This window comes from Varroa jacobsoni, unplaced genomic scaffold, assembly GCF_002532875.2.
Source record: "Varroa jacobsoni isolate VJ856 unplaced genomic scaffold, vjacob_1.0 scaffold_357, whole genome shotgun sequence".
NCBI classification, from domain to species: domain Eukaryota; kingdom Metazoa; phylum Arthropoda; class Arachnida; order Mesostigmata; family Varroidae; genus Varroa; species Varroa jacobsoni.
The window spans coordinates 13,119-33,155 of record NW_019213259.1 but is presented as its reverse complement, the minus strand read 5'-3'; the positions used below and the strand labels follow the sequence as shown (position 1 = coordinate 33,155).

Genomic DNA, 20,037 nt, shown 5'->3' with positions numbered 1-20,037 from the left:
ATTGCACGTGTGTAGCGGTGTTTCTTAGCATATCAGTCGAGTGGCGACAACCACTTGCCTAGTTATAATATCGTAACACATGAAGATCAGTGAATCCGAAACAACCCATATACGTACGCTTGTTTACTTTAACTTCAAACCAATATTCAAGTTTAATCCGCTGCCTAAATAATCCATTTTAATTGATGCGCAGTGAAACTGCCTTCAACGAGGTTGCCTGTGACGTTCCAAGTTCATTGTTTAATTCACTACGGAGGGTGCGCACACTGCAGGTAGCCCTATCAGCACACAGTCAGTCGTCATATTTAGCAAAAACGATCTGACCTAGGATAGTCTGACCAGTTGGCAGCTGGCGTGGAACTGAAAGGTTTCTGGTCCTACTCCTGCAAGGCACGGACGAATCTATTATAAAAGAATATACCTTCCGACCTTGTAGATTAAAAAGGTGTTCGAATCTAAACGGAATATCACAAGTATAGAGTAGGAAGCGACATAAATGGCGACATAAGTCCATAACATAGAGTAGGTGTAAAACTTGTAAAATGTTTTAGACAGAGCCAAATAAACTTGCCAATAAAAAAAATAATCTGACGTCTAACAGATGATCTCTGAGGATCGACTTGATAAATATTGCTTACTTGTCTACATAATAATGAAAATACTACATACATTGAGGCTTAATAAGAACTGTGTAGTATTTATTAACATCATACCCTTTGCTCATAACAGTGACAATATACTATACTTGGAATAGTTACAATATGGTCACGACTTGTTTATGCGTTTTGTGTTGGCGCAGTATTTCAACATGTTCATGAATATTATACATGTATCATTGACAGGCTTCGTTTCTCATTGATATCCTCCGGACCGCAATTTTTCTCGCGAAGACAAGTTTATACTTAGATTTCATTTTCTGCCTGTGAAATCTGTTCTTCAGTTCGATTTTGGTGGTGTCTCACTTGTCTTTAGCGACAATGCGATAACATCAAATGTATTATAATAAATTTGGGAATCATGCGACCCTTTTCAACGCAGCTCTCCTTGAACTGAAACCCCTACAAATCGATGTAACACTTTTTAAAGTTTGCTTAAATACCACTTTTGGCTTTTCCTTGATTCGAGCTTTAAAATAAGGCAGATAACAAAGATGACTCCACCATACCGATGAAGTAAACCGGCACAGAATTTAAACTTTGCATAAACTGCTAGTTGTTCACTGACATGCGATACGTGTTACGAAACTAAAGGGAGTGAGTATCGACGTTACCGTCATCGCAGTCCTCCTTTTCACAATTGGGTCTGCGGTATATGCAGCACTGAACCAATTTAAGTGAGAATTATCTGAGAGAAGTTTTTATGCGTAAAAAAAAAACTATCTCAGCTTCGTAGATTTACCCAACACTGGCTCCGGTAATCGTTGCTGGTCGTCCTTTTGAAGACAATAAGCATCTCACTACAAACACAACTATGACCGAACTTAGATGTAAAACGCGTACGCATATGTACCTTTCAACGTAATCTAGTTAGGTATGATTGAGTGAGCGAGTGAATGAATGCTAAGTGTAAGGGCCAAAGTAAAAATTAAGTTATTTAATTTTATTCCGTTCAAGTGCGTGAAGCTATTGATTTGGTGTTACCTGAAACGCTGCTGGCCTTAGTCGTTATAGCCTTTTTTTAGGATCCAGTCTTTGTAAGTTTTTTTTGAAGTTTCTTCAAAATAGGGACATGTTAACGCTGCAAAAACGGATATGTTTACAACTTTATTCTTGCACTTCGAAGCTGTCTCTTATCGATTCTAAAACAATGTTAAAGAAATACCTTCTCAAAAGATCACACCTGTATTGGCCCTTTTATCACATCTCGTTGTTAATCGTACGTTGTAGGCAGCGTCGCTGTTCCGATAGCTCAAAATGGAATTTGTTCTAGTCCGGAATAGTGTATGTACCATTGCGATTATGTATATCGTGCAAAGCTATCTCATTGTGAGAAAGACGCTTTAACTTACAATACTCAGAACAGGAGTAAATGGCCTCTTTTCTCTGTGATTTGAGCCTGAGAGCTGTCAATGCTATCAAATACACTACTCAAGTTCCCGCTAGTTTATTCAACTACAAATGATATTATTGAGCTTCATTACGCTGAAGACCAATACTGCATAACAATACGCAACATAGGTTATTAGATACGCTCTTTCTATTCAACTGAACTAGGACTCTTTAACTAACCTTTACTATCCAATACATTCAATTCGTTTGCACTTGCCAGCTGCAATCTTTTGCCCTCCCGTCGCCCTTTTTTCTCATTTTTAGTTCATTCTCTCGCTGTACTTCTGTGCTGCTATTCATACTAAACTTCCGCCACGAGATCACGAGCGTCGCAGCATTTCCTTCGTGTATGCTAGTTCTACTTGGCTATCAATCATATACTGAGGGCTGAAGAGCCCCAGCCTGAAGCTCCTGAATGACTGCCGCCAAAGACGTCTTAAATGGCATCGTCCGTTTAGCCCGTCCAGCTCTGATTTCGAATACGGCCTATGATAGCTACACGGCCAGTCTAACAGACAGACCATCGAACCAACCAACAAATGCGGGAACGGAGCCGTCCTCGTTGGGCAAGCAAAACTGCTGGCAACACACATACATTGTAGATACGAGTAACTGTCCGGCTTTGTCTGCTAGACGAAAAAGCAGACCAGCGCGTTTGAGAGTAATACCTTCATTGGCCGCTTATTAGTGTCGACTAAACTGGAAAAATCTCAGTACCACTACACACAAGGAGATTACATCCTAAATTAACAGCAAAATGGCAAAGCTTCCAGCATATTATTGCAGCAGGACGTAGGTAAATTGAAAGCAAACGGCCACATGCCACCACAGACGACGGCGGCGGCAACACCACAAAGGCAGAAATCAGCCAGCTTACATATATATAGCGAAGAACGCCACCGCGTACGCTCAGTTTATAAGCCGGAAAAATAACAAGGGCCAGTTATTAAGGATGACAAAATATGACAGAGTGTTCGGCGATGCTCGTCTAGTTTATTCCTATGTGTTTATCGCATTACGTTTACCTACGTAGAAAAATAACTTGCATTCTGTTTTGCGATACAACTTGCAAAAGCACAGAAAGAAGGCCTCAGTATCAGTGGACAATCTTTAATTGGCTAGTGTACCCCACAATTAGTTCATATTTCCGTCGAACATCTATGAATCATGTGTGCAATGAAGGCACAGCTTATTGGCACTATTAGCAATTTTTCTACATGGGCAAACTTGGTCTCTTCTTTTTAAATATAGCATTAACGACTTGACTCCACCAAAAGTCTAACTAGAGTGTATCTATTTGTTCGTTATTTTGCTCATAATCCATGAGCACCCAGAAAGAAATGCGCGTTAGCCACGTGGATCGCGCCGTTTCTACGATGCACATTTGCACTGTGCAAGCTAATTTGGATAAAATGAATTGTGCCTAGGCCGTCTTTCGAACCCAGATCGCCTTACGTGTTCCCAGAGTTAATAACGAAACGCGTTACCAGTTCACTAGTATAAAACGCCAATTACCCCTAGATTTTATTTATTTTACGTTTGTCAATGGCGACAACATCGCGCTGCGTATCAATTAAATATTTCGTTTAAAATTTATAGTATTGGCTACACACAATTTTCATTATTTTAACTACCGGGAAACAGGTTCCTTAGAAATGGTGGAAGCTAACGAGGCGTCAATATTAACAATTATTATAGCCGTTCGCCACATAATAATACACATACGGGTCATACATATTAGGCAAACGTAATATCATATAAATTTGACTTTCTAAAATATGTGTACCTTTCATTCAGATCAAAAACGGCATTGTTCATAAAGTGTAAATCTCTGTTAATTCTATTGTCACTGTCCGTCAATGTTAAACAGACCTTGTAAATAAAGCCTTTCGTTGTTTGGCTGCACGAACTAGCGGAAATTGTATCGATCGTACTGAACCTGATCAAGGTTCTACTGAATTCAGACTGCCTGAAGTATCCGATTAGCTGTGTGGTCATGTTACACTTTTTTTTTACCAGGTGAAGTTCTACGTCTGTTAATATATATATATATATAAAAACACGTTCGGATTGATTCCACTTTGTTCGTTAACGCTGCTCCTGAATTTGGTTGAATGAGCTGCAGATTCTTGACTAATAGATCTTTCTTCATTAACGCAGAACTGGATACAAGGCATGGTGGGCATGGTCATAGAGCTCCTAGAGGCTCCTTGGCAATCTTTTAATTAAAAAAAAACTCGTTAGTTCCTGAGTAAAAAAAAATGGCTTCTGATTTCGAGCAGAAGTCTAACAAGTAAAGTAAATACATAACTATAAATTTACTACTACCTTTAAGTAGCTATTACTAACTGTAAGTAGAAGAAGCTTAACCTCATATCTTCCTTCAATGTTACCCTGACTTTTTACAATTCTCCTTCTCTTCCTTTTCGTATGATCAACGTCACACACATATAAACGATTTCTTTTAGATAAAATGTGGTGGTACAAATTTTGAACCTATTTAGCGCAAAATGGTTGTCTTATTCAACTTTTCCTATCGTTTGAGTCTTCTAGACAATTCTAGAACTTTACAAGGACAATAGAGGTTGAACAAATAACAAAAGGTCGTGCAGCTGAAAACGTATTATAGGTATGCATTTGATGCACGATTTCAATCCGATGAAATTTTTGTCGCCCACTTGTTTGGTACACACACAGCAGACAGTATCTTTTCACCCATACGGTCGGTCTACTTTTCTCCAGATAACGGTATCGCGTGTACCCTTTTGATTATGGCTGAATACCTTCGGTCACACATTTCGCAGTTAAGTAGCTAGCGGAGTGGTAATCAGCAGGTGGTTTTGACTGATATGTTTAGACGATAATATATTGTCGAATCCAAAAATATGCAAAAGCCAAAGTTTACCAAATGTGGCCTTTTCCTGCTTTTGGCCTAAGACACTAGAAACGCCGCTGGTCCGTAGACGGCCAATTGGAGTTGACGATGCATGTAGAAAAAAAGTCAAGTTGAACTCTTTGAATGTTGCTCTGATAAAGCACTTTAGCGAATCCGGCAAACAGCAGAAACAACGGCGACGGTAACGGAAACACTGCCAGAAAAAGTGCGACCTCTGGCGCGGCAAAACGACCCCAAAAGGAACAAAAGACAAAAAAAACATTTAAAATATACTTTGAAAAACAGAAAATAGAGAGTGAGCAGGCGACGTCTGGTGAACATCGCGGTCAGGTCACAGATTCGATAACGACACAGATCGGTGCAGGAACAGTACGCGCACAAACTTTAAAGCTGGCGCTATATTTTTCTGCTTTCTGTATTGATGGTACACATATTTGCAGTAATCGTAGCGCCATCTGCTGGAGTACAACTAAATTAATATAGCGGCAAGGAAAGTGACTCCTATGGTAGTAATAAGTTGCATGGATGATCCACTGTCTCAAGAAGTCATCTCCAATGACGCCCGTAGTTGAGGCGGAATGTGCAGCAACAGGAACAGTCTACGAAGGAACAGGAATGCAGGAACAAGTAGTTATAGCGGTGCCTAACATGTGCTAGGAATGTTAAGGCATTTCTTAGAGTGTACGAAAGATATACTTTGTTACTTTTTGTCGTTCTCATTAATCTGAGTAGCCAGAGCCACTTATCATGTGTGGGTCATGAACACAAATACTACAACCGGATTCGACAATAGAGATAACTATTAAGTTCAATCCGCGGTTTTCCATTGTTGTAGTTATGTGAAGTCAGTGCATCCGGTTGGAAGAAGAGAATTAACACAAACCACAATTATTTCTCATTTAGCCCGTTTTTCGGTATATTTCAAGTTTTTGAAAAAACAATATACCTATTTTGATCAAACTGATTGCTTGGCTTTATTTATTGTGAGCAGAAACAGACAATTTTAGCTACCTGTCGCCATTGGCTTTTTTTTTTTCTGATGTCCTAATTTTTCAACCCCTTACAGTTGGACTACTACTTAAAGGAAGTGCTCCTTTTATATGACTTTGATGAAAATGTCAATGGATGGGTAGTTTTTTTTAAAAACGAATTTGCTGCACATTTAGTAGAGGTAGTTGTTTCTTCAAATTATAGATTATTCGTTAAAAAGTGAAATATGCTTTATTAGAAAGCACAATAACATAATTTTTGGTTAGTTTGAAATCAGCATTTGTGTGAAGTTTCATTATTAGGTTGACACCTAGGTTGGTTGTAGACATGTTGAATCGAAACGCTGTTCTGGGTCCACCTTCCATCACCTCAGTGTCGTTCCGAAGACGCTTGAATTATACTGAACGACAATATAACAACAACTGTGATATGCGTACCGTAGGCAACATAGGACGTCTAAATCAAATCTCACCTATGTCAGTGTGTAATAGAGCATGAAAAGGCAATGCTGCGGATCTGTTTTGTCAAGTATATAGTCTTTCAAACTTGAGATTCACAAGAAGCTCACTTAGCATATCTAAATGTACAAATATATTCATACCGGAGTCCCTGAGTGGCTCAACACACGCCCCCATTTACGTAACCGGCGTTATGTTACAAACGTTTTATCAATTATTATATGTATTAGTACGATAAGAAGATTCCTATTCTTGATGCAGAAAGATGTAACGCGCAGGTAGTTAGTCTTGAAAACGCAGCGTCTAGCGTTAGGGAGTTGAAACATAGGGCTTCCAGGCATCTTTCTTATAGAAGCCAAGAAGTGCAACAAAACGCACTTTAAGAAGAGAAGCGGTGCCAGCTGGTAGTGTATGTTAATTTTCAACGACTAATTTCGTTAATTTTTATTATATATAAGCCACACAATTGTAGATACAACGGCCTCGCAGATTGAGCAGAGGTACTTAATATCTCTGCGCTTTATCACCTCGAACGTAAGGAATTTGGTCGCCAACACAAATTTCTCTTGTGGGAACATGAAATCGTATAAGATTATCAAATTTTCTCAAAGGAATCTACAAGTGGACTTCATCTGGTAACAAGGAATCTTTCTTTATCTATATATTTACGAATATGCTCTGGTGAAGGACCGAGGTTTCTACTGTGTCCTCGGATTTCGATGAGAACAAATGTCGAACCAAACGCACCCGGTATAACGATGTACGAGTACAAGCCTATCTAATCGAAACTGAAGGTGCTCTCGCATTGGGTTCGAATTTTGTGCGCTTTTTTAATTTGAAGACACGATGCAAAGTTTGTGTGCGACGAACCTGTGCAGAAAACATTTTTAGCTCTTTGGAAAAATTTTAATAGCCACGAAGCCTAGGAATATAAATGTACAAAAACGTATGAGAGTTATTATATGGCACACATTTGAATATAAGTACAAAGGGCAGCGTCAATACTTTGGGAGCAGGAAGATTGCACTGAGACGTGATTTGTCATTTGGGCAGCATGCCCACCATGCCTTTTATCTGCATATATCAGTGGAGGGTTTTTATTTCAAATTTTTGTGTGCACTGTATATTGGATCCCTACTGAAGGATTTGCCTTCGCTTTACAGGATAAGTGTAAGTGTATTGTGTATAAACTCATTCTCAACTTCGGCAAACTCTGCGCTACATCTCCCTACGCACTTCAATAGGGAGAAATGCGTCGTTCTGCTTTCTGGTGATAGCACTAAATCAGGTTGATTTAGCACCATCTAGATACTCATCGCTTCTATCTAACTATACCTATTTGGAAAATATATGTTCGAACTTACTGGCGTATGCTGAATGTTTCATGGCCAGAAATTAAGGAGCACGCTACGGTTAAAGCGATCTTCTGTCTAATGTACTGAACATAGAATTTTGGCATATCGTACTGGTATGGCCGGACCTATTAGGGAGCTGCTATTTATGAGGTTTTCGACTAATTTTTTTGGGAACCAGGTTCGATTACTTAGAGAAGAGTGCTCATAAGCCTTTGCTGTCTCCGATCATTGTGGCTGAAGTCAAATGTACTTTCCAATTACGGGAGATTCATATTATGTTGGACGATGTGTAGTATCGGTTTGAACTTGTGCTTAATGGATGAAAGCCAGCTCTAGCGAGTGGGCTTGTAGCACTAGAGATTTATAGTCGAACTCTTTCGTCTTTGAGTGTTAGCCGATATCCAGATATTACTGAACGCGGCAGTCATTGCTTTAAATCTATCTTTGGCATAGAACAGATCCACCGTAAGAATTTGAAAGCAATCGAAGAATCCCGCTTTCTTAAATTGTAAACCTCTATTCGCCAGGCTAACTCCGTGCTGAACTTTTGCAATGTGCCCGCGCGTATCGTTGAACGTTTTCGTCATAGCAAAAGCCGGAACCCATGTATTATACAGAAATGCTTCCATTTGCACACAGCGTGTTTCAAATAGCTCGGATAATAAGCGTAATACATCGCTATGTTATTGTATTATAATTACGATACGTGTATATATATAGACGTATTTTATTTGACAATAACTGTAATTCATGTTTCGTGGTCACACAATAGCCGTCAAAATAATGATAATAATAGTAGTTATAAAATGGATCTATAATTTACTTTGAAATTGTAATAGAGGAACGACAGAAGTAAAACTCACGAATGCAAATTTTAGGCATCAAGGAGGCGCTCAAGAAGACATTGTCTTTCTAAATAACGACACCAACTGCTTGGCCACTTTAGAAGCGGCCGCGGAAACACCAGCTGTCGCAGGAACGAGGAAACAAGTTGCAAACATTGTGTATTGGTATAATCGTGATACCGCCCAGGAGCTTTCCTCCCATCGATTCAAATTGACATCATCGTCATCCTTAATGTTGCCTTTGAATTACGGCTCAGCCGTAATATCGTTTGGATAGCTAAAGTATTTTTTTTCGTAAGAATTTATTTTGCTATCAAATCGTTTAGGCCTGTTTGCACATATCCAGTTTCCAAGTAAAAGCTATCCAACAATTAAGAAGCTAAAAGCCAGAGATAGGATAGCTTAATAGAATCTATAGAGAACTGGAAGATCGATTTTTTTTACATGTTTCAGTTCGAATGTGTAGCCTACCACCTAGGCCATATACTCAACATCTTTCAGTGTTACTCTTAATTATTCGTATTCATCCGTAATAACAAAAAAAACAACCTATCTCTAAGAGGTGATTGATAATATTCTTTCATGGCCACAACTTGACACTTTAGGCACATAGCTGAAAATATTGGTGTTTTAGCACTGCCAGAACGATTCAGACTGAACATTGTATTCTTTTTTCTATACACACACTGTGGGGAAGTGGCCCAATAAATAAAGAATTCAGCCAGTCGGGTAGAGGTTCCGGTTTGCTTTCATGGACTAACTATCTTCCACATATAGATTTTTCTCGAAATATACTAAAACGTACTTCTAAAAGATCAATTTTGTCTTTTGTCATATTGATGATCGCATCGGTTAGTATTAGTCTAGCGTAGCCAACTAGTGTTGTTAACAGAATTACCAATTAGAGATCATCCAGTATTAGCGTCTACGTGAAGAGGTATATGTAGATACAACGTGCGATCACCTCACAGAGAGAGAAATGCAGATGTGGGCGACTGCAATGGAACAAAGGAGGGCTCAAGGACGAAACAAAGACGCTTCGTTACGCACCGTTACAAAGACAAATAACGGCTATGGCGACGAGGAAAATATAAATGTGAGATCATAATTACGGCAACGGTAGCGTCAGCAGGAGTTATCGAAACAATATAGACAAAGAAACTTCTTCCTCTAATCTAAATGCCTCCTGGGCAGCGCCGCTGGGGCAAATGCAGTGGCAGCAAATAGTTGGCCCGGACTCAAACCTATACCATTTATATTTAACATGCCGACACATAGTACACTACGCTAATTCTTTCCAAGTGCGCTAGGCTCATGTGGGAATATAAGAACAAAAGGTTATGTAAAAAGTTGTTCAAAAACAGTGAGATTTAAAAATTTAAATGTACTACATTGCCAGTAGAGAATTCCATAGCGCACCGAGGAAATATTTAGCCATTGATATATACAATTTGCTTTAGGTCATGTAAGTACATTATTTATGTTCGTCAAACGCGTTTTTATGCCGTTCTCATCCGTAGTAAGTTATTTGAAACCTTTATAAGGAAAACGCTCCAAGCAAAAGCGCTTACAATGATGTCGCAGAGTGTTAAGTTGTCGACATGTACATTAGACTTACATGTGGCCAAAGCCAAAATGCGTCCTGTTTAAGAGCTGGAGGCCCGTATTTTTAGTCGTGATTAATGGAGTAGTACCGTAAAACCTTCAGCTTCAGAAACTAGACAGATAAGTTGTGTGCGATTTCGCAATATCGCGTGAACTATAATATATATATAACAGAGGAAATTCGAATAGCCTTTAACCATACTACATTCTGTAGGTTCGTCACGTATACATCCATAAAGGCTACACATCCTTTATACAAAAAAAAAATTCCTTTTTTGTTCTTCTAATCGTGAGAGAGCCTTCGTTGCACGTCAGCGGCTTTTAGCGTGGCATCTATATTCAGCTGTTTAAATGCTTTGTTTAGCAATCCTGCTCTATAAGAGGCTTTGGATTAACTTCGTGTATCTAATAATACCTGCCAACCTGGTAAGGTGCTATCCTACACAATCAGGTAAAGTCACCATCGAAAAGCAAAAGACAACTCACAATGCACCTAATTCCTCATAGTTTTATAACCTTTACTGAGGTAAGATATTACAGTAAGTTTGTTATCACGTACAACAACGTCAACTCAGATGGTTTAAACTTCAAGGGGTTTGCTGCCTCAGTATGACGGCACATACGTTCTTCACGCAGCACAAGTTAGGACAACGGTATGTGTCGTTAGACTAGTTGTGCAATTGAGTCACTAACTATTTATATTCCCGATAACTGCAAAAACTCCCCAGAATAGTATGGCACTCTCATTGTCCTCTGTAAACTAGAGTGCTTGGCTGCCATTAGCAAAAATACTTGCTACCGCGGCAAAAAGCAATGTTGTCAGTTGTGAATTCAGCCTGGTTGCTAGCTGAGCGAAGGCGGTTTCCTGCATGAAAAGCAGGAGCGAATAAATATAGTTTTGGTTTCGCGGAAGCCAGCCGTAGTCGATCTAGAGTTTCAAAAAGTGGTAAAATGGAGCTGTTAGTGCTTTTAAGCCCGAGTGCCTTAGATCCTTACAAGGAAAATAGTGACTTAATGATTCAATCGAGACGCAGTACAAAGATTGGTACCTTCTGCCAGTTTAATGATATCCTGTGCTGTGGTCACTGCAGTTGCAAGCAGGCAGTACTAATTTTCATGCTATGTACGATCGGACAAATATACAGATTGCTATCTTACCTCAGGCAACACGACACGGAGGGATTAAAGCAACCAAACGTAACGTTACCAGATAGCTTTTCTTTATTGTCTTCCGTTAGCGCGGCTTAAAACCTTTTAGCAAACTGCCCCTATTTTGAATCGTACACACAATCTGGTCGATTAAACGTATTGTAAGTCAGGTCACAGGAAACCATGTTGAATGTAATGGACGTTGCAGTTTAAACGGCCTTTTCTTCTTGTAGACAGATTAACGCCTGACAGGCACATTTGCTTGGTTCTCGCGATCTCTGGATAAAGGGCAAGTAAAGCCAGAAGATCCAAACCTTGATGGACATGGCACATATATGAAGGTTTCTGAAAAGGAAGAGGTCTAGGGAGGCGGAAACGTCCGATTCTCAAGATATGGATCAGAATTCCGTGGGTAAGAAACAAAGCACCGTACCGGGACCATCTGAAATTGTTTATAAAAACGGTCAAATTAGCTGGGGAACTCGATGTTTATTCACAGGGAAAAGACTTCAGAAGAACCTATTCAGTGAGGTGGGGAAACAGGCATCCAAAGGCGGAAAGGTGAAAAAAGAGTGCAAACCAACTGCCAAGGTGACGTTGAAAAAACTGATGCAGCGGTATGTATGCTCGAGGGAAAAGGCAGATCTGGGTGTTCAAGCTTCGCCTGACGCTATCAGAGGTTGCATGAACACGGAGCAGATTTGGGCTGAGATAAGCGGGTGCGACTCAGACAAGAAGCTCAAGTTCCTGCTGTACCGAAAATGGCCAGAGTAAGCCTACAGGGCCTACAAGGTGGTCGGCAAATGCGCTGATAACCCCTGCGGATGCTGATTGTCAAAGAAGGACACTAGAGAGACAACTGGATCTGGATAGATATCACTGCCCAGTACAACGGCTGGAAGTAAACTCGGGTGGGCTTATATGTATGTGTACATATATATAAGCTTATATAGGAAGACTAATAGTCCGAACCATATAGGAAGCGGATGAGGACGGGATCACTTATCGTTTTGGAGGACACTAGTTGCAGTCCGCCTAAGACAGAAAGCCTCATTAAACGAAATTGAAATTTTTTTTTTTAGAAAAACCTTCAATTTAGTAGGCCGTCTGTTGCCCATTGCTTTATAATATCAAATTCGGGAAACAACGGACTTCTCAGGAAAATTGTATATATTGCAGCTTACGAAATGCACCTGCAGACGGCTGTCACAAACAACAACATTAGGGAGACATCTGACATTGCGTTAAGCTTTACATGACTGAGTAATGCGGGCGGAAATATATATTTTACAAATGTTATGATGAAGTTTTTGCGGGATGCGGATCCGTTATAAGAAAAAGTTAAGATTAGAGGTACCAAAAATTTGCGAAACAGTAACGTTAAGAAGCATGCACGAGAGCACGTCAAACTTTTGTAAGGGTTATTGAGGAGAAGAGAACACCTCGGCATCAGTCGACGCTTCCTTCTATAAGCACTTACTAATCAAGGATCTTGGAAAAGGGACCTCAACGGAAGCGATCCCTAGGGCTATCAAGAACACTGGGATAAACAAAGATTGTTTTGTATTAAGTAACCAGTAAAACGCGCCACCGCCCGTTTGTCGGCTATGTCGCGCTTTGGGAATTCTACAGGATGAAACAGGATTCTAGTATCAAACAAGTTACGCATAGGAGAAACCGCTTATCAAATGGTCCAATGGGCCACATTGCCATCTTCACTGCGAGGACAAGAAATACAACGCAAAGCCTTTGAGTGCTTTCGTCAAGCTGCCGCGGCGAAAGTACGCTACCGGGACGGATTACTAAAACATTTTCTAAAAGACCGTAGAGATGAACTCTTCCGTCACAACCATGGTAATCTGGATCATCCTGAAATTCTATAAACTGCTCAAAATACAGAGGTAAGGTCGCAAAGGAAACTCGTAGGCGAGTGCAGGTAAACGGTATGGGTAAACCGTTCGCTGGTAAGGTTCTTACGAAGAACAGGTGAGTCCGCTACAGTGCCTGTGCCCTTAAAACAGGCCGCTAAAGGCGACAATTTTGAGAGAGCAATAAGAGTCAAAGACAAAAGGAAACAACGGAAATAACACAATAGCTACGCACCCTAACGGGAGCAACGGATGAAAAACAAGTACTAGAAAAAATTATCTAAGATCAGAGTTCTCCAATTGAAGCCTAACAAGAGCATAAGCCCCACAACTTGCTCGAGCTTGCTCGGGAAAAGGGAGCTGACATTCTAATTAGCAAGCCTGACAGTGGTTTACAAAACAATCGGTAAATTGGGGTCTCGATGACACGTCGTGCATAAAGGACGAAAAAGGGACCACAATGAATAAAGGGGCGAAAGAAGGGCTTTCTCTGGAACAGATCGAAAACTTAGCTTGAATCTATTTTTGCTGATCAAATCCTAATGGGAGCGTAGAAGACTTAAACAGGATTTTAAACGCCCTTATACTGTCGATGAAATCAGGGATATGCTGGTAATCATCGTTGGACTCTTTACGCGGCATCGGAGGCATGGGGAACTTTTAGCGGAAGGCCACTCAAAACCTGGCACGGTTAAGACAAGCGGAATGCTGACCTTGTAGGGCGAGACGGGCCCTTTGTAGATCTTACGATATGGGGGGTCGATCAGTCGGGCCAGTTAAATGACTGGAATGTGTTGACAAAAAGGAAACAATAAGTGATCATAGTGCTATAGAGTTCTTTGTACATTCTAGGAGCAGGCAGAAGCTCTAACAGCAGAACGTAACTAGTGTATCTGAGAGAAAAAGGAACGGGAGAGGCCATAAAATGCTAGGTGTAGCAATATAGAGACACGCAGGGCGTGGAAAATCTGCAGCGACCCCTAGCAGAAGTCCAAGGAGTAATAAGGTTTTGCCAGATAAATCCAAAGTGGAAAGTAAACTGCCGAAATGAAAAAAATTTTCAGAGTTGATTAGCATGTAACCTAGCTTAGAAAAAACATGAACGAGGTAGAAGTGGCGACAACCATGATACGCTCAAAAAGGTTATTGAAGACTATGGATAAAAAAGGGGGGCTTGAGATAAAGATAAGAGATAGCACAAGCAACTGTAAGAGAAGCTTTTTAGAATAAATACATAGAGACCTATATGGTTGCCGTTATAAGCTCGTAAGGGGGAAAGCGGGCAGAATAACGAGGTATATTCTAGCAGAAAAAGTGAATATAGAGAGAAGAGGTCCTTGTTCCCATTTCCCCAACCTTTTGATAGAATTGAGCTTACAGGCCCGGACTACGAGACGCCATCGGTTACGAAAAAAGAGGTGTTGAAGAGAGGAGAATGTAAAAAAGCGGGTAAGATGCCGGGTCCAGACGAAGCCCGACCGTAGTTACAGGACTTTTTCTAGGAACTTCCCTGCTGTGGTCGCTGCATTTGGCGAGCGTATTTTTAGCTCAGACCATTTCCAATAGAGTGCCGAAAACGTGGGACCGTACTTATCCCTAAGGGTGAGGGTTCTCTTACAGTTATATGCCAGCCAAAGGCATCAGAGCTGTAATAGAGCAAAGACTTGAAACTTGTCAAGAGTGTCTCTTGTCTGAGGATCAGTGCGGCTTCCGGAAACACAGATCAGTAGTGATGGCAACTGACAGAGCGCTCAGGAGAGCTACCAAGGTGTCGGGAATTTTGACTAAAACAAGAGATCTTTTCGCATAATTCTCCTAGATGTTAAAAATGCTTTAAGTAGGCTGCGATAGCGGATTGCGCTCATATGTATGAAAAAAGGTATCTAATCTTTCTGGTCTAAAACTGACTGTCAAATATAGCGGTAGTTGCAGGGGACCACCTTTCCTATGACAGCAAGGGCTCCACAAAGGTCTTTCCTATACACTCTGGTCCATCCTAAACGAAGGAACTTCAAGGAAGAGCAAACCGGACTCTGAGAGAAACCTCCATATGGATAAAAGAGCATGGGATATCTTTGGCTCGTGTGAAGTTAGAGCCTGTACTAATCATCAGCAGGAAAGATGCCAGCCTCTCACATTCCTTTTTGGGGAGGAGAAAGGAAATTTGGTAAATACGGCGAATTAACTGGGTATAGGACGTAGGCACGTGGTCAGGAGAATGCGCTACGCCAAGCAAGCTGTCACAACATCGATTGGAGCGTTCATACGATTGTCCGAATACTACCAGATATTCATGGCCCGCAAGAAAGGAGAGAAAGCCTTTCATGGCAAAAGCAAAGTGGATTACGCTCCTTGAGGCACCTGTTATTATAGATATTATACGAATCTAGAAGTGTCCAGCAAATCCTTGCGTTTAGCATTATCCAAGGCTACCGCACGATTAGGATAAACGCAACCTTGGTTTTGGCAAGCACAATCCTCAAGAACATGTTAGCTAAAAAAAAGCGCATGTTGTGGCACGGTATGACGAATGATACGAAAGGCAAAGGCGTAAGTTTATGATGAGAAGAATGAGAGGCAATACATAATTTACTTGGGGAGCGGCAGTTAAAGATATTATCTCTAACGTACAGGCATAGATTGCATTTGTCAAGGAAAAGCTCAGTTACTATCTTCTTCATATTATTCTTCTTCATATTATCTTCATACTACTATATCTCTTCAAGCTACCGTCACAAAATTTCTCAGGCCCAGTGTAGAAGATACGGCACATCACACGCTAGCCGTTTTGACGGTGCTTATCCAAACTAGAAAAAGACACATGACAAAAGAAATGAGCTTGTGTCCAAGAAACGGCATGAGGGACTTGCATGCTTCATCATTCGATCATGAAAGTGTTAGAGAACGGCTGAGACTCTGGCAAAGAAGATCTTGAAAAAAGAATAACTAGTGAAAGTGGAGGTAAACGAGGTGGCGAACGATACTCTGCCAGATTTAGCGCAAAGAGCTAGCTCGTTTGGGAAAGTGAAGAAATGGACCAGAATAATTCCGACCTAATGATTTGGTAATACTAGCTACTTTTTCTTGTCAGGCACTGTATCTGTAGTACTGCCAAAAGAGTATCTGGGCTGATTCGGAGCGAACCTTAGGAATGAACTTGGAAGCAGAGCTTTTGAAGGAATTAAGTTCAACCGGTGCGGTACGGCCTTACGCTGAGCACTCGTAAGGTAGACATTAGGCCCTAGTGGTGCTGGTCGTACGTAGTACTGTGTCACTATTAAAAGCGAATGTGTGGCCAGATCATGTTCTATCTGGAGCAGTAAGTCCCCATAAGCTGTATCAGAACAGTAGTAGTAACAAAATGGGTTGTATGTTCAAAAGAAAGTCATGCCTGTATGACGAGATCGCTGGTGGTAAATTTGGCGTGACGGTAAACTATACAAGCTAGACATTAATGGACTATATAATACACCAATACGAACTGCGTAACTTAATTTGGTCGAGAAAGATGGCGTCTCCATCACGAGACGCTTAGCGAAAAAATCGCTTTTACTATGATTCGATCTCTTCTAAGTTACCCCGAAACACAGAGCTTAATACAGTTTCAATGCTAACAATAGAATGTTGTATTACGTTATATGTTGTAAGTGTTATTGTTATGAAACAAACGATTAAGCATTTAAGAAAGATATGAATTTGAAGCAAGGGCCGGTAGTAATATATTTCTGATGAAAAAACAATATCTGAAATGTATGGTAGCGCATCAGATATTGATGATGTTATGTTTCTTTTATCTAAATGCCTACTTACCTAATCTCTTCATGTAAAGATATATCTGTTTGGGACTTTCTTTCTCAGAAATCGTTTGTTCAAAATCTGCAGAGACTACTATGAGAGAGTATGATAGAGGTATCGTAGATATGCTCATTTTTCCATAATAACAGCTGCATGGTTTAGAGTTTAGCTAGCGCTTAGACCTTGATGCTTATTTTTTTTCCTTCATCTTCAATATATTATAATTCATCTGCATCAAATTACTAAGCTATAACAGTGCACAAGCCTGTGGAGCGCATTCTGTCTACAGAGCGGGGATGTACATACGGATACAACCGCCCCGACTTTTTACATGGGTCGCAAAAAATTCTAAATGTGGCAATGTGCATATTTCTATGTTAAACAGGTTTTTTTTTCATTTTTACTAGCTTACCAGGAAACGCGATGACAAAACCTCGGCGACAGTCTGCACTATCTGTCGCGTATTTGATAAATGCCTATGTGCAATACACGGGCTGCGGATGAGGCACCAAAATGTTCATTGACGAGCTTACCATTTTGGTGGCTTTGCCGATATAACTATACATAGAAAACTGTATGAGCATCTGCACTATTAGCAGTACTGACTGACATGGATCTTAGGTAAAAAAAAGAGAAGAAGATTTTAGCGATGAACTAATTAGTGATCATAGTAAAAGCCATTAAAGGGCAGTAGTGGTAGCAACAAGATAAGTTACAACACAGGATCAAGCAGGAACAGTAAACGAAGAAGCAGGGGCGAAGCGAGCGAACGGCAAAAGGTTTATTAACGATGATAACGCCACAAGAACGGGAACTGCAACAGTAACAATATCCATAGTTGTTGACGTCGAAGTATGGAGCGAGCCAAGTATTAAAACGCTCCGAAGTGAATAAGAAAAGAGGGGGGAACAGCCCAAAGTCATCAATATGTTTGGTGAGCATCTTGCGACTTGAAGGAAGTCACGATTAGGAGAAGCGGTAATAGCAACGGACGGGCAGCAATCGATAATAAACCAGCAGTCGTCTCTACCTCAGTTTCATTCCACCTGGTTCTGCTTAGAATTCCCTTTGCTAGTAAAAATATTATTGGCATTATTATCATCCCTAATGTTATTACGGCCGTATTATAGCGACAGCAAACTATATTCGAGACAACACCCTTAACATCTTAATAAAACCTACATTTGCTAGAACAGCTGCAAAAAAAAAAAAGCAGTTTCCGTTAACGCAACAATGCGCTGTTGTTAATGTACAACGACGACACGCATTAACGAGGGGTCACTGCTGACCCACTATAGCGCATACTAAGCCCAGTTTGGCATATTGTTTTCGGCCTTTCGTGTCGCTGCTGCTGCTGCTGCTGCTCAGCTGAGATGAAACTTAATTACGTTGTAGCTTGTTCGCTTTTGATCTCGATAAAGATTAAACCGGTTCAACCTGAATTTCGAAACGATAGTTTTACTGAAGTGTCAATTAACCCTGATTATAATTGCAACGACGAAAACTAAAGGATAATCACAGTAATAACAATATATATATATAGACGTACCTTGGCGTAGTTTTAGTGAAACGCAAAGCTGAAACAGCTTAATAATGGCACAAAAGCACATCATAATTTGATAAAGGATTTTACAAAGTAGACGACGCGCTTTTGCAGATATTAGCAAATTCACGGATGTAACCGGGTCGAACGTCGACGACAAATTGCTACCGCAATTCATAAATGCATAGCCGTGGAACTTTCAGAGGAAGGCGGGAAGGAACGAATTACGAAACGAAGGGGCATCGCCGTTGACTTCGCGAAGCTTTGTGGGGGAACGAAATATTTTGATTGCAATGCAGCTGGTAGGGATCAGGTGTATTGACACGATAAGGAGAGTAAGTAGTAGGTCAACTTAAACTGAATTTGGTTAGAGATCAGAAAACCGCGAAAGTATGATGCATACCTCAACGATGGTATTTAAAAGCGTCAATTTAAGAAGAAAGATTATTGCTTCCGTCGCGTTGCTTCTGCAGGCGATGGAATAGCGTGGTTTCTTGTATTATTTTGTGCTGGCATGACTTATGCAGAGTGAGGTTGTAAAGAAACTTTTAAGCAAAAAACTACATATGTGGACACCCATCGCTTGACTTTGAATCTTTGTATCTCCCAGTGACCATTTATAGCAGCTGCATGAACGAACAATCCTGCTTTAAATGTTCCCTGAGATCGGAAGGCCACACATATGCATCTGTGCTAACTAATCACAGACAGGCAATTTATTTCTATGTGCAGCGATTACATTATGGACGAGTCATGTCGAGCGTGGCATCATAGTATAGTTATATCAGAATATAGGAGAAGAGAAGGAGCTCTACGACGGCTAGAACATTCGCTGCGTGTCTTCGTTTCCGAACGTTCAGCTATCGGGAACAATGTTCTTCTATTCCCTGCCTGTGGTCCGCGCTGACTCAAAACGAAGACAGCGAACAACAAAAGAAATCAACGACAGCAGGCGCAACAACAACAATGGCTGGCTTGACGCAGTTTCTATCGCCTATCGGCGGTGGCCACAACGGTTTGAGGAGTAGCATTCCGTTCGGCCTACTGCTGGCAACAAAGCTAATCCATGCGGGCGCCAGGCTGGCATGGCAAAATGAGGGACGCTCATGTAATTTTACCGCAAGAGATTTCAGTATACTACTATATTATTAGATAGTGCTATCGAGTTGGTGAGGCAACGTCATAAAATGTGTATGCTCTAGTCGGTCCAGCTTCGTATTTCGTTGTGTAAAGCCTGTATTTAGATATACTGAATAAGTAATAATAATAATAATACTGCGATACAATAAAGCTATGCTAAAGGCCTGCAACGATCTATCGCTGTTTTCTGGTGATTGTCAAAGCTTTTCAAGCGTGCGAGCTAGAATAGTTAGACCAAATGAAGGCCTGTACTCCATCGCCATGAACGATAGATACTCTTTTAGACCTGCAAGGTTTTGAGGTATGTCGTCTATAACGTCGGGCAAAGATTGGAACAGATGTTTA

At 40.7% G+C, this 20,037-nt stretch overlaps 1 long non-coding RNA gene across 2 annotated transcripts in view; it reads left to right on the top strand.

The window, feature by feature from the left end:
- Positions 1-20,037, top strand: part of LOC111259667 (uncharacterized) — a 48,494-nt gene that overhangs the window by 24,758 nt on the left and 3,699 nt on the right. The window contains exon 3 of one of the 2 annotated variants that reach the window (XR_002679766.2): positions 8,626-9,387. The exons of the other annotated variant lie outside the window; for it this stretch is intronic. This is a non-coding gene — a long non-coding RNA (uncharacterized LOC111259667). Of the gene's footprint in view, positions 1-8,625; positions 9,388-20,037 lie in introns of those variants that run through there. 2 annotated transcript variants of the gene reach the window in all.